The 13,763-nt window shown below is 37.5% G+C and overlaps 1 protein-coding gene across 1 annotated transcript in view; it reads right to left on the bottom strand.

The window, feature by feature from the left end:
• PDE1C (phosphodiesterase 1C) overlaps positions 1-13,763 on the bottom strand; it is a 1,522,336-nt gene that overhangs the window by 1,230,370 nt on the left and 278,203 nt on the right. The gene's annotated exons all lie outside the window — the stretch shown is intronic.

Below are 13,763 nucleotides of genomic sequence, written 5' to 3'. Positions count from 1 at the left end.
GAAAGTTACCCTATCTAGCAATCCCCCTGAATTGCCAAGTCAACCCCCAAAGATGTCCAGCTACAAACTACAGCTCATCCAGCTACAGTCCCACATCTCCACCCATCCAAACTCCATCATCCTCCTGCACCCATACATAAAGCTCTTTCAGTTAAATCAGGGGTGTCCAAACTTTGCTCTCCAGAGGTTTTGGAACTACATTTCCCATGATGCTCAGCTAGATAAAATGCTGGCTGAGCATCATCGGAAATGTAGTTCCAAAACCTCTGGAGAGCAAAGTTTGGACACCCCTGAGTTAAATCATAAGCACCCCCCCCCCAAAAAAAAAATAATACATTCTAGAGCCACATCTGTGGTAATTTCATTAAGAATGTGAAAGAGTTTTAAACATGTAAAGTACTTCCCACATACCTACACACTTATGTCAGACTAATTAAAGTGCTTTGGGATAGGGGTCTGGATAGTGTGGTTAGGTTAAAGGGACATGAAACCCAAATGTTTTATTTTATGATTTAAATAGAGAATACAATTTTAAACAACTTTCATATTTACTTTTGATCTGTAACTAATATTTAGCAGCACTGCAGGGTATGTCTGAGACAGTATTGGAATTCTTGTTGCCATACAGAGCTATATATTGGCATTAAATAACTTTACAATCTTGTTTCCTGTAATGCTTATCTTAAAGATCTATTTTATGGAAATATGCGTTTGTAATCAAAGTCCAGTTACTGTCTGATTCTACCTAGTTGAACCACTAGATGGAGCTGTTTACTTGACAAATGCATTTTTACACAAAGTACCACAAAGTACTTCTAAAGCTCATCAGGTCATTTTAAATCAATGGAGTTAAAACGTCAAATTCACTTAACACCTTGTCTTCCGTAAGAAGGAATCTGCACTTATAAATAGTGTTTAAGAACAGTATTATGAAACAATAAATGCAAATGTAGATATGATTCTAAATTGCAATGCACAGAATGCATTTAAAACATGAAACAAAGGAGCAGATCAAATCGACCTGGAAGTTCCTTTTGTGGCACCTGGAGATTATGCAGAGGCATTTAACAATTCCATATAATGTATTATTATTTTAATGAAATATTTGTAACTGTGCAAACACTTATTTGCAACCATAAATTAATTTTCTGATTTTCAAAATTGTACAAGATTCATATTTTAATCGTGTGATTTGAGCTTTAGTTAAAAAAAAAAAAAGAAAAAAGATAATCCACCAATATATCTTCAACCGACTCTCTTTATTAAAGGTACAGTAAATATGTTGTAATTATACGATTTTTCTGCAGTCTTGAAATAAAATGTACTAGTTGAGCCTATTTTGTTTTCTCCAGTTGTTTTACAAGTCAAACTCCACCCACTCTTCCATAATTTAAAGAAATCAATCTATATACTTTATTTATTTTGACACTCTTTCTTTTCATTTAACTCTGAAAATTGTGGATTTTAGAAATTCTGAGAATTGGAAGTGAACACTGATTCAGATAAAAATAATATTTTGGAATAATAAAACCCTCTGTGGGGGAAGGTACATTACAGTGCAAGCTCATGATTAATCTACAAATTGTCTCTCAATCCCTTGGCCCCTGCTCTTAAACAAGCAGCACACGTGGGATATTACAAGACAGCGCATATTATAAACAACGGCTGCCCTACACTCACTGGACTTAAACTTTAACATCTTTGCAATGGCAACTAGGCAAAAACCCAGACAGGAGAAGCCAAGTAAACCTCAATCTAGTAAGAATCACTCAGTCACATCATACTTCAGTGCAACTGAACAAACAGTACACAGTGACAGCCCACTGCCAGGGACAACTGAGTCTCAAAAAACACCAGCTTCAGAGGCGGAATCTGACACACAGGAATTAATACAAATCCCAGCAGACATCCTTTCATCCCTTCCATCTAAGCAAGACATTGCTGACATTGTCCGCGCAAGTGTTAGAGAAGAACTGGCAGATCTTAAGCAGGATGTGCACGCATTGGGGTTTAGAGTGGAAGCACTGGAGGATGGTAATGATTCAATGAGGGAAGAATTTAATCAATTACAGGCCCAATATGATAACCAACAAAAAGCTATGGAGCTGTTGTATGATAAAGTTGACGATCTGGAAAACAGAAGCAGACGGAAAAATTTACGCATTCGCGGGATTCCAGAATCTGTCCTCCCTAAGGATCTTCCCACCTTTCTCCCAGCCTTGTTCTCTCACTTAAAAGGGGATAAATCATCAGAAGCAATCCCATGGGACAGAGCACACAGGGCCTTGCGCCCGAAACCACCACCTACGGCACCCCCTAGGGACATCATTATTAAGTTTAAAAACTTTAGAGACAAAGAAGAAATACTTGGACTTTCCAGGAAAAATCAACCGATTAGGTTTAGAGGGACTGTTCTGCAATTCTTCGCTGACCTCTCCCAACGGACCCTCCAACAAAGGAGGGAGTTTGGCCCTCTGACTCAACTCCTCCGCCTCAAAAGAATCCCCTACAGGTGGGGATTTCCAACCCACATCATGGTAATTCATGAAGACAGAAGACACATCTGCAAAGATATCTCAGAAATAGAGGATTTTTGTAGGGCTCTTAATCTAGAGGCACCTACAATACCCCAAACATCAGAAGAGGCCTCATCTCAACAAGACCAAAGATCTCAATCTGCTTTTCAAAAATGGAGAACAGTCGGCAACCAACAGAAGAAAACGTCTCCCTCGTCACAAGTCCATACTCAAGACTCTGGAACCCAAGATAACTTGCAACCCAGATCACCCAGGCCAAGGACTGGTCGGTAACTATTAAAATGTCTTTAATGCTTTTTCTCCCTTCTAGGAATTGGACTAAGTCTGGTAAACGATGCGGCCGCATCTATTTGTTTGTGGTCTATTGCTATTTTAGTTCATCACCTTTAAGATGTCTTTAACGCTTTTCATCTCCTCAGGGACATGGACTGGGACTGTTAAAAGATGCGGCCGCACTCCTTCATTTATCTTTTTAGATGTTGTTGAATGCTATTTTAGATTAATACCTGAAATGAAAAAAAAAAAAAAAAAAAAAGGGTTTACGGTTGAACACCCCCCTGTTTTTATTTTATACTCTACAGCTCTACTTATAAACAGTCCCCAATTTTGTTTCAAATTATTGTATTCACATACTGAAGCTGTCATTAATCCCCTTAAAAGAAAGAAATATTTCTTTTTCTCAGAATAGTGGTGGGGGGGGCGGGGATGGCCTAAATGGCTGTCCCTGCCCTCGGCATCATTACAGGTCATGGTTACCTGGCTCTGTTTTGTTATATTGTTTAAGTTGTTATTATTTTACAGTATATTGTTATGTTAGGCTTCATTCACGGCCTTTCTCATGCTCCACACAGGCAGATTGCATAGAGACTCACATTTTGACATGCACAGTATGACTACAGAAACTCGTAGAATAACTCTAATAACCCAAAATGTTAAGGGGTTCAACTCTCCTAGCAAGCGTTACAAAGCACTATCAGACCTATCTAAAAGGGGCGCTGACATTCTCTTCCTCCAAGAGACCCATTTTAAAAAACATAAAGAACCCACATACTTCGGGGCCCAATATACTCAACATTATCACAGCTCAGCGGGAGTTAAGAAAAGAGGAGTTAGTATTCTCATAAAGAAATCAGTTCCATTCACACTTCACAAAATAGACAGAGATACAGATGGTAGATTTATTGGGATTTCGGGACTACTGTATGGTAGAAAGGTGTCACTTTTGAATGCTTATGCCCCAAACTCACAGCAACTGCCCTTTTTTAAATCATTATTTCGTAGATACCTGGATATGTCGCAAGGCACAGTGTTCCTGGGCGGTGACCTTAATTTTCCATTCGACCCAAAACTAGATTCCTCCAATCCTAACACCATGACCTCTCGGAGAACTACAAATTTTCTCTGGAGAGCCCTCAGAGACTACAACCTATATGATATATGGAGGTTTGCAAATCCAGACCGGAGAGACTACACTTTTTTCTCCCACCCAAACCTATCATATAGCAGGATAGATTACCTACTGACAAACCAAGAAGGCCTCTCCCTAATAACAAAAAGTAGTATTACACCGTCCTCCTGGTCAGACCACTCGGCAGTGGAGGTTAGATTTAGGTGGCCAGATACATACCTTACTCCAAATAACTGGCGGCTTGATGACTCTTTACTTGGTAATCCCACAAATATAGAGAACCTAACTAAGATACTAGCGGAATATTTTGAATTCAATACCAACTCGGTTACAGACCCATACACACTTTGGGAGGCACACAAATGCACCATTAGGGGAGAATTTATCAAGCTTAAATCACACACACAGAAAATAGCTAGACAGCTATACCATACACTAACCTCTAAATTGACTCAGATGGAATATGCACACAAACAGGATCCCTCTAACTCCCAAATTTTAGCCGAGATCAAATCTCTCAGAATCCAACTGAATAATTTTCTATCAATAGAGCACCAAAAATCACGCATGAAAACTAGACAACTCTTCTTCTATGAAGGGAACAAAGCAGGCAAACTCTTGGCACGGGCACTTAAGAAAAGAAAGTTGAAATCTTACATCCACAACATTAAACTACCTAACAACAAGACAGTTCAGACGACCCCTGAAATTTTGCAGCAATTCCATGAATACTACTCTAGGTTATACAACATTACCCCGCAGGGAAACAGAGATGTGACTGCCACCGCCCTATTAGATTTCCTCCACACTAGCAATCTCCCTAAACTTACAGACGAACAAATTAACGATATCAATTCCCCGATAACTCCCTCAGAGGTAGCTGCAGCTATAAAAAAGTTAAATGCTGGGAAATGCCCAGGCCCAGACGGCCTCACAGCCAAATACTATCAAACTTTTCAGCCTATCCTTCTCCCCCATCTATTGCACTTGTTTAACCATACATCTGATCAAACTCCTTTCCCAGCATCTATGTTAGAAGCGTATATAACAGTTCTACCCAAACCAGGCAAACCCCCAAATAGCCCATCCAATTTTCGACCAATTTCCCTATTAAATGTTGATGCCAAGTTATATGCAAAGATTCTCGCATCCCGCTTAAACAAAATCCTCCCATCCCTTATAAACATAAACCAAGCTGGATTTACACCAGGCCGTGAGGCCAGAGATAATACTACGAAAATAATCAATTTATTAGAATATGCATCCTCTCATAACATCCAATCGATATTCGCATCAATGGATGCAGAAAAAGCGTTCGACCGCCTTGAGTGGTCATTCCTTAGACACACGCTTACACAATTTGGCCTCCCCACCAAATTTATAGGGAAAATATTTGCTCTTTACAGCTGTCCCAGTGCTAAAATTGTACTAAATAATGCCCTATCGCCTCCAATCCCGATATTAAATGGGACCAGGCAGGGGTGCCCACTTTCACCCCTGCTTTTTGTGCTTGCAATGGAGGTTTTGGCCTCCAGAATCAGACAAAATGTTAACATTGAAGGCATACACATAGGCACAGAGCAATACAAAATCACCCTTTATGCAGACGACATTTTTTTAACGTTGTCATCCCCAAACAGATCGATTAAATTCCTCATGGAAGAATTGTCTTTATATGGCCTACATTCCAACTTTAAAGTGAATGCAAGTAAATCTGAATTTCTGGGCTTAGGCCTTTCTCAAGCTGATATCGACCATATAACACAGTCCTATGAACTTAAGCACCAAAAAACATCTTTAAAATATCTGGGGGTATTTATTTCCGCCTCCCCTAATCACCTTCTCAAGCTTAATTACTCCTTACTTACTAACAATATACAACAGGAACTTCGCTCTTGGCAAGCTAAAAATATATCATGGGTGGGAAGGATAAATGCAGTTAAGATGTCTATTCTACCAAAGATTTTGTATATCTTTCAAACCATTCCTATAAACATCTCAGAATCTCAGTTAGGCACACTTCAAAAAATGATCAACACATACATTTGGCAGAATAAAAGGCAGAGAATATCCGGGTCCACTATGTACCGCACAAGGGACAATGGGGGCTTGGGAGTACCGCAGCTGAAATATTATAGATGGGCTGTATTTCTCACTCGAATAGTAGACTGGTGCAAGAACTCCTCAGACAAGGAGTGGGTCGTACTGGAACACACATTAGCTAATGTACCACAGCTAGGGGGGTGTTGCTGGATTCCTCCTCGGAACCGGTCCCTGGGACACAATACTCCCAAAACCACATTAGAAACATACAAACTATGGGATAAACATTTTACCAAAATTCTGAACATCTCCTCAAGTACTTCACCATTGACACCACTGATCAATAACCCCAGTTTACCAATAACATTGGCCTCAACTTCAAACCGATTTCTCACACTATCCGACATCCCCAAGTGCTATGACATCCTACAAAATAAGAAAATTAAACCTAGGTTGGAACTGTTGGACTGTTATGGGGGGATTTTCTGTCATTGGTTTAGATATCACCAAATCACACACTTCATCCTTAATCATAAAGATAGAGAAGGTATACTTAGACCCCTAACACCTTTTGAAACACTCTGCCATATGAGCTCCTCTAGAAAGGGTATTCTATCTCTAACCTATAAACTACTTCTACAACACCACTCTAGGCATCTTCCATCTTACACAAGCAAATGGGATTTGGAATTACAGGATCACCCTACACATGATGACTGGTTACACATTTTCCAAAATATAAACAGATATTCCTCATCAGTGCAAACGCAAGAGATGAATATTAAACTTCAATGCAGATGGTATCTCACACCAGTCAGATTATCCACAATATTTAAGAACACAACGACAGGGTGTTGGAGGAAATGCGGGGACCCAGGTACATTCATACACATATGGTGGGATTGCCCTCTTATTACTTCCTTCTGGGTTATTATAGTGGATGAAATAAAAAAAGTAATAGGAATTGCACTACCACTTCACCCAGTCGTACTCTTATTTAACAAATTCCCCAAAGTACGCTGTAAGCTCAGATTACATTTACTATACCTCATGGTCAACAGTGCAAAAAGACTAATACCAAAAAATTGGAAAAAAATTAGACCCCCTGACATAGCTGAATGGAGAGAAGTAGTTTCCTCAACAATACTCTTAGAAAGATACCACTTCGTTATCTCTAAAAGACTTGATGACTACTTATCTATCTCTTTTCTGTGGGAAGAATACTATGCACGCTTCAATACTAAGCATGCTAATAGCCTCGATACATAGCCGACTTGTTAAATTTCACAGAAAATTAAGTTAATTGATTGGAGCTTATGATGAGAAAGTATTATTTTAATCATTGTTTCATTTGTTTCTTATTCACGTGAAAGTGGCCTGTGTTGTTTTGTTTTACTCTCCCAAATTATTGTTGTTGATGTAAAAATTGCCATACTATTCTCAATGATGTTGAATAGATACTTGTAATGTTTTGATTATCTCTCAATAAAAAATTTCAAAAAAAAAAAAAAAAAAAAAAAAAAAAAAAAAAAAAAAAAAAATAATATTTTGGTATGAGAAAATAATTTTTTATCTTGGATTTCTTTATTTCTTTTTCTGTAAATATATGTAGCAAGGTAAAAGGGACATAAAACCCAATATTTTCCTTTCATGATTCAGATAGAACAATTTTAAACAACTCTGAAATGTATTTTGATTATCATTTTTTTTAGTTCAGGGGTGTTCAGTGTCTGCAACACTATATGGCAGCCATTTTGTAACAATGTCATACATTAGCAAGAACACTAGATGGCAGCACTATTTTATGTCATTTAGTGCTTCAGGCAATGTGCACATTACCTATCTAGATATATCTTCAAATTTGGTAATAGAAGTAAATTGGAAACTTTTTTAAAATTGTAATTTTTATAAAACCAAGTGGATCTCTGATAAACACATTTCAATGTAAACAGTATTACTATTAGAGTTCAATATTCACATCAAAAGGTGATTAACCATCATAAACAAAGGAAAGATAGTCCATGCAGGAACATATATATTACTTAAAGGGACAGTAGAGTCAAAATGAAACTTTAAGGGACATGAAACCCAAAAATTCTCTCATGATTTAGGTAGAACATACAATTTTAAACAACTTTCCAGTTAACTTCTATTATCAAATTTGTTTCATTCTCTTGGTATCATTTGTTGAAGGAGCAGCAATGCACTACTTGTTTCTAACTGAACACATGGGTGAGCCAATGACAATCGGTATATATATATGCAGCCACCAATCAGCAGCTAGAACTTAGGTTATTTGCTGCTTCTGAGCTATCATATATAAACCTTTCTGCAAAGTAAAACACGAGAAGGAAGCAAGCAAATTAAATAATAGAAGCAAATTAGAAAGTCGTTTAACATTGCATGCTCTTTCTGAATCATGAAGGAAAAAAATTGGGTTTCATGTCCCTTTAAATCAGTTGGATAGTGCATGCAATTTTAAATACATTTCCAATTTACTTTTATTATCAATTTTGATTAGTTCTCTTGGTAAACTATGTGATGGCGAAACTATGGCACATACCACAGCTGGCACGCAGAGGCCTCTCTGTTGGCACGCAAGCCATAAGTTCACACATCACCTACTGTTCACTAAGAGACTCTGGCGATTTGACCTGTAAAGAGCTCACATTATTTATGCTTAGCATGACAGAGGGGCAGAATAAACAGCGCAGTAAACTTCAGTGCTTCTTGCTCTCCCTCTCTTCCTCTCCCTCTCTCTCTCTCTCTCTCTCTCTCCCTCTCCTCTCTCTCTCTCTCTCTCTCTCTCTCTCTCTCTCTCTCTCTCCCCCTCTCTCCCTCTCTCTCTCTCTCTCTCTCTCTCCCTCTCTCTCCCTCTCTCTCTCTCTCTCTCTCTCTCTCTCTCTTCCTCTCACTCCCTCTCTCTCTCCCTCCCTCTCTCTCTTTTTCTCTTCCTCTCCCTTTCTCTCTCTTCCTCCCTTTCTCTTCCTCTCCCTCCCTCTATTTTCCTCTCCCTCTCTCTCTATTCCTCTACCTCTATTCCTCTCTCTGCTCCTCTTCCTCTCCCTCTCTCTTCCTCTCCCTCTCTCTTCTTCCTCTCCCTCTGTCTTCTTCCTCTTCCTCTCCCTCTCTCTTCTTCCTCTCCCTCTCCCCTCTCTTCTTCCTCTTTCTCTTCCTCTCTCTTCCTCTCTCTTCCATTCCCTGTCTCTCTCTCTTCCTCTCCCCCCCTCTCTCTCTCTCTCTCTCTCTCTCTCTCTCTCTCTCTCTCTCGTAAACTATGATGCTCTGTTTTCACTAAATAAGTAGCAGATATACAGGTCTATTCACTTAAATGTACATTGTTTCAATAAAAACTGTTTCTATCATTTAAACCTCTTTTATTATGTTTTTATTTTGAGACAAAACTAGTGAATTAGCTCAGACAGTTGAATGAAGTGTGTTTCTAATAAAAAGCCTCAGTATTCAGGTTTAATTGCAGTGTTGGCACTCAGAGATAAATAAGTTGCTTTCGCTATGCAGTTTCAGCACACAGGCTCAAAAAGGTTCACCATCACTGCTATAGAGGAATCCTTATGATTGTTTGATTGTCTGGTATTACATTTCTACATGAGCATAGATTTCATACATTTACTTCCTCTAATTTGTATTTAAAGGCACAAAAAAGTAAAAAAAAAAAACCTTTTATAATTCTGATAGAGCAAGCAAGTTTAAAAAAAAACCTTTCAAATGTACTTCTATTATTTAGTTGACTTCAATCTCTTGGTATCCTTTGGTTAAAAGGCATACCCAGGTAGGCTCTGAAGTAGCAATGCACCACTGGTAGCCTGCTGCAGATTGGTGGCTACACATTTGTGCCTCTTGTCGTTGGCTCACTCAGTGTGTTCAGCTTGCTCCCAGTGGTTTCTTTCACATTTTCACATAGAATACCAAGAGAATCAAGCAAATTTGAGTAAGTAATATGGAATATATATATAATTTGAAAAACAGAAAAGTCGGAATGCACAGAATACATAATGAATAAGGGCTATGTAGGCCCAAAACGTCGCTGTTTGCTGTCTTACTTTTAAAACCTCAACAAAGGATTTACCTTGATGAAACAGTGCTGGGACTTTTCTGTTTTTTTTTTAAATTGGATACAAATGGGGTTTGCAGGACCCTGCTAGTCACCGTGAACTCAGCAAAAGAACTTTGCATTATACTTCTACAGTGCTGTAGCTTTATTGTTGTACTATATATACAGTTGTAGAGATATGCACTAGATATGTGCAATCCATTTCAGCGGAATTTAGTTTTCTGCCGAATTTTGGCCGATTCGGAGATTCAAATGAATCCGAATTTCCAAATCGGCACCATAACTAAAATCACGAAAAATTTCCGAAAATGAATAAATCAGTTTCCGAATTTTCTGATCCATTCTTTATTCATATTCTGAATTTTTCATTGTTCTAATCTAAACCGCAATACCCCAACATTGCCAAAACACTAACTAAATCACTAAATAAAGCTATTAACCCCTAAACCGCCGTTCCCCAACATCGCCGACACTAACTAAACCTATTAACCCCTAAACCGCAGTTCCCCCCACACCAACTAAACCTATTAACCCCTAAACTGCTATTCCCAAACATCGCCAACAATTACTAAACCTATTAACTCCTAAACCGCAGTTCCCCGACATCGCCGACACTAACTGAAACACTAAATAAACCTAGTAACCTCTAAACTACTGTTCACAAACATCGCGAACACTAACTAAACCTATTAACCCCTAAACCTCCGTACACCCACATCACCAACACTAACTAAACCTATTAACCCATAAACTGCCGCCCCCACATCGCAACAACCTAAATTAAACTATATTAACCCCTAAACCTAACACCCCCTAACTCAAAAATAATTCAAATAGACCTAAATTAAAATAACAATTATTAATTAACTACCTATTTAAAAATAAATACAAATTTACTTGTGAAATAAGAATAAAACCTAAGCTAGTTAGAATATAACTATTTACTAACTACCTAGTTAAAATAAATACAAACTTACCTGTGAAATAAAAATAAAACCTAAGCTTAAACTAATAAAACCTAACATTACTAAAAATAAAAAACCTAACATTACTAAAAAATAAAAAACATAAGATTACTAAAAAATTTAAACTACAATTACAAAAAATAATAAACACTACAATTACAAAAAATAAAAAAACTACCTTTACAAAAAATAACAAACAAAATTATCCAAAATAATAAACATGATTCCTATTCTAATACCCCATTTAAAAAAAATCTATAATAAACTACCAAGGGCCCTTAAAAGGGCCTTTTGTAGGTCATTGCCCTAAAGTTAACAGCTCTTTTGCAAGCAAATAAAAAAAAATATCCCCTAACATTACAACCCCCCTAAACCCACAAAATAAAAAAAAAACCTAACTAAAAAAAACTAATCTACCCATTGCCCTGAAAAGGGCATTTGTATGGGCATTTTCCTTAAAAGGGCACTCAGCTCTTTTACTGCCCTTAAAGGAACATGAAACCCAAAATGTTTATTTTATGATTCAGACAGAGAATACAATTTTAAACAACATTCAAATGTACTACTATAAACTAATTTCCTTCATTCTTTAGATATCTTTGTTGAAGAAATAGCAATGCACATGGGTGAGCCAATCACACAAGGCATCTATATGCAGCCACCAATCAGCAGCCACTGAGTCTATCTAGATAGGATTTTAAACAAAGGATATCAAGAGAATTAAGCAAATTAGATAATAGAAGTAAATTGAAAAGTTGTTTAAAATTGTATGTTCTATCTGAATCATGAAATAATTTTTTTGGGTTTCATGTTTCTTTAAAAGAGCATTCAGCTCTTTTTCGGACCTTCAAAATAAAAACCACCCCAAAAAAACAAAAAAATACTTAACACTAACCCCAAAATTGGTACTCACAGTTGCTGAAGTCCGGCAAAAGATCTTCATCCCATCAGCGATGCATCTTCATCCAGGCGGCTCCATCTGTAGCTATCTCGGGACCAGCGTCTTCTATCTTCTTCATCCTTGCGGAGGCGGAGCGTCAGTGGATGCATGGAGGCAGAGGTCCAGACGGAGGTCTATTGGTCCGACGTGGAGGTCCTCTTCATGCAATCTTCCGCTGCACACTGAGGATTGAATGCCCCTTTTTTATTGGGGTACCATTGCATTCCTATTGGCTAAAAAAATTAAAATCAGCCAATAGGAATGAGAGCTGCTAAAATCCTATTGGCTGATTAAACAGCCAGTAGGATTTAAGCAGCTCTCATTCCTATTGGCTGATTTGAATCAGCTAATAGGAATGAGAGCTGCTTAAATCCTATTTTGGGTTAGTGTTAGTTTTTGTTTTGTTTTTTTGTGGTGTTTTTTTTTTATATTATGGATTTTTTTATTTTAAAGGGCCGAAAAAGAGCTGAATGCCCTTTTAAAGGCAATGCACATACAAATGCCCTTTTCAGGGCAATGGGCAGAATAGTTTTTTTTTTATTTTGTAGGTTTGGGAGGGTGGGGGTTTGCAATGTTAGGGGGTGTTGTTGTAATTTTTTTAGCTAAAGAGCTGTTAACTTTAGGGCAATGCCCTACAAAAGGCCCTTTTAAGGGCTATTGGTAGTTTATTTAAGATTAGTTTTTTTTGTTTTTTTTACGGTGTAGTAGAATAGGAATAATTTTTATTATTTTGGATAATTTTGCTTGTTATTTTTTGTAATGGGATTTTTTTTTATTTTTGGGGTGTTTAATTTGTTTTTTTATATTAGGCATTTTTTATTTTTAATGGGCCGAAAAAGAGCTGAATGCCCTTACAAATTCCCTTTTCGGGGCAATGGGTAGACTAGGTTTGTTTTTATTTTGTGGGTTTGGGGGGGGGGTTTGTAATGTTAGGGGGTGTTTATTTTTATTTTTTTGCAAAAGAGCTTAAGTGCAATGCCCCACAAAAGTTTTTTTAATTTTAGTAATGTTAGGTATTTTATTTTTAGTAATGTTAGGTTTTATTGGTGTAAACTTAGGTTTTATTTTCATTTCACAGGTAAGTTTGTATTTATTTTTAAAATAGGTAGTTAGTGAATAATTGTAACTTTAATTTAGGTCTATTTTAATTATGTTAAAGTTAGGGGGTGTTAGGTTTAGGGGTTAATATTTTAATTTAGGTTGTTGCGATGTGGGGCTGGCGGTTTAGGGGTTAATAGGTTTAGTTAGTGCTGGCGATGTTTGGGAATGGTGGTTTATGGGGTTAATATGTTTATTTAGTGTTTTAGTTAGTGTTGGCGATGTTTGGGAATGGCGGTTTAGAGGTTAATAGGTTTAGTTAGTGTCGGCGATGTCGGGGAATGGCGGTTTAGGGGTTAATAGGTTTATTTAGTGTCAGTAATGTGGGGGCAGCAGTTTAAGGGTTAATAAGTTTAGGTAGTGTTGGCGATGTGGGGGACGGCGGTTTAGGGGTTAATAGGTTTATTTAGTGTCAGTGATGTGGGGGGGCAGTGGTTTAAGTGTTAATAGGTTTATTTAGTGTCTATGATGTGGGTGGCGGCGGCAGCGGTTTTAGATAATTTTGTTTTGGCAATTGCCGGCATATTAGTTATGTTAAGTTAAATAGTTTTTTCGGATCCTTTTGTTTTTTCGGATCCATTCTTTATTCATATGCATTATTCTATTCTAAACTTTAGAACAGAATAATGTATATGAATAAAGAATGGATCCGAAAAAACAAACTAATCTGAAAAACAAACGGATCCGAAAAAACGATTTA

Source organism: Bombina bombina, chromosome 5 (genome assembly GCF_027579735.1).
Source record: "Bombina bombina isolate aBomBom1 chromosome 5, aBomBom1.pri, whole genome shotgun sequence".
Taxonomy (NCBI): Eukaryota; Metazoa; Chordata; class Amphibia; order Anura; family Bombinatoridae; genus Bombina; species Bombina bombina.
The sequence above is the reverse complement of the archived record's forward strand: the minus strand, read 5'-3'. Positions and strand labels throughout refer to the sequence as shown.